Below are 2617 nucleotides of genomic sequence, written 5' to 3'. Positions count from 1 at the left end.
TCCAAGGTTTCTGTGGAAGAAGTCAAGCAATGGCTTTCTTATCAGTGCAACTCTGCATATTTGTTTATTACTATAGTTTAAAAGAGATTAATTATAAATCTAATAATGCAAATAATCATATTGTTAAATATCTTAAAATTCAATATCCCACTTCTTTTTTTTTTAAATGAGGAAATGTTTCTTCAAAGAGAAGTACCGCCCATAGTTTCACTGTTTAGTGCTCTTTGTTTCTATTATGGCCTTCGCATGAATGTTCCCCACTGGCCGTGAGCAGATGGACCATGGAGAGTGTTGGCAATGCTGACATATATGAAGGCAGCAACACAAAAGGGCCAATAAAGGCCTTTCCCCAGGGGCCCAAAATTAGAGCATCATTCCACAGACAACAGTCACAATACAAGTGACGAATGAAAGTCATGACACAACATCCTAGACTGGAGAAGTTCCAGAACAAATGATGGGTGAAACGTTCAAACGTTAATGAACTTTTACAGGATGAGATGCTCGGTGGAATGCTTTCTGAAGGAGCGTCCCATCTCGGAACAACACGTAACGTCGCTGATTCCATTGTCACTCTGACTGGGTTTCGTGGGGGTCATTAGGGGGTGAGAGGGAGGGGTCGGTTAATCTGTGAATAATGTCGGGGGCGTGTGTGTGTGTGTGTGTGTGTGTGTGTGTCAGAGCGAGGGGGCGGAGAGAACTCCTGGCAGCTTCATCAATTTTTTATTTGCCACTCAGACAAATGAAACACCCGCCACCCAGAACAAGGGGGACCTTCTGACACTTCAAAGAGAACCCCTATGGGTGGTTCTCCTCTTGAAGCGGGGCAGCTCCGGGTCTCAACCCCGCCCCCTTCTCGGCTGGGGGGCAGCCCAGGCCTCATTAACCCTTAAACAGGCCTGGTGTGAGACGCGCTCTTCACCTTTAATTACCCCTGCACTTTTGGCAAGGCTGCCACCCTCGTGCCCTGCTCTGAGACGGGAGAAGGGGGGTAAAATAGTTCTGGAGTGTTCAGAGCATGTGCCTTAATTGAAAAACCAGATCACACCTCTTTGCTCTAATTAGCTGGAGAGAAACGCCCCCTCGCTAATGTAGCATCACAAGGATGAGAGTGAACTGTGTGTGTGTGTGTGTGTGTGTGTGTGTGTGTCTGGTTGGGCGAAATGTAGAATTTAGAAAGTCACTCTTATTCTGTTTCTGAGTGTGAATTTGAATTAATCTGGCCGTGAACCATTGAAATGGAAAAACCTGTCGAAGAGGAATTTACTGAATTGCAATTCAAACAAATTCAACAATACAGAGCAGAGAGATTTCATTAGTGCAACACAAGTGACAAAGCATAAATAACAATACAGTTAATATCGACTAATTATGCCTGTTTAATCCCTTGATATGTACTATTGATATGTATATATTTTATTTTTCTGTTTTTAGACGATCAATATTGTCCAAACAATTAATAAAAGCCATCAAAAACATTATTTTTTTCGTTTGTAGACATATTCTGACATTTCATATACACCACTCAAAAGTTTGGGGTTGGTAATATAAAAAAAAATGTTTTTTTAAAGAAGATCATCAAGGCTGAATCAAAAATACAGTAGAAACTTTTTTGAAATATTATTCAAATTTAAAATAACTGTTTTCACTTTGAATATATTGTAAACTGTAATTTATTCCTGTGATCAAAGCTGAATTTTCAGCATCATTACTCTTTACTCATTAGTCTTCAGTGTCACATGATCCTTCAGAAATCATTCTAACATCTTGATTTGCTGCTCTAGAAACATTTATTATTATCATCAATGTTGAAAACATCTGTGCTGCTTAATATATTTTGTCGAAACGATGATACTTTTTTCAGGATTCTTTAATAAATAGAAAGTGCAATAGAACAGCATATTTGAAGTAACAATATTTTGTCTTTACTGTCACATTTGATCAGTTTAATGTGTTCTACTTCTTGCTGAACAAAAGTATTAAAAAACCCCATTAATTTCTTTTAATTTCATTCCATTTTAATAATTGTTAATATTCAAACACAAAAATTTTAATTCAAATTTGAACTACTGTTTTCAAATTTATTTCAAATTCTGCAAATTAATTTGAGTCACAGTTTAAAGGCATTCTCAATTTATAATGGCACACATCCTTATGAGTAGCACAAAAAGAAAGGGTAGACTCTCTATTTGGGTTCATGTTCATGTGTGTGTGTGTGTGTGTGTGGATTGATATTCCCTTGAAAGGCACAAGCAGGTTTAATTGAGGCAACCAGCAAATTGAGTGCAATTTACACAAACTCACGCAATGCTCTGTTAGCCCACTTCTACTGTTTCTAATTGCTCGGTAAATTAATTAGACTAATCAGACACACCCCATGGAGCCCGGCAGCAGATTAAAAGAATTAAACAAACAGGGGAGTGTTAATACAGACCGAACCCAGAGGAACAGCCTCTCCAACTGTCAGACGATCCCAGTAATGGAATTTGTCTCCATGACCACAGACACAAGTTTCACCCAGAGATCTCGATGCTGAGTCACATGTCATCAGAATGGACAGTTCGGATGTTTAAACCAGGAGTTCACTCAAAACAATGAACAGTAATGTTGCTGTTTG

The sequence above is a fragment of the Leuciscus leuciscus genome, assembly GCF_965113295.1.
Source record: "Leuciscus leuciscus genome assembly, chromosome: 14".
Lineage (NCBI taxonomy): Eukaryota > Metazoa > Chordata > Actinopteri > Cypriniformes > Leuciscidae > Leuciscus > Leuciscus leuciscus.
This window is presented reverse-complemented; position numbering follows the sequence as displayed.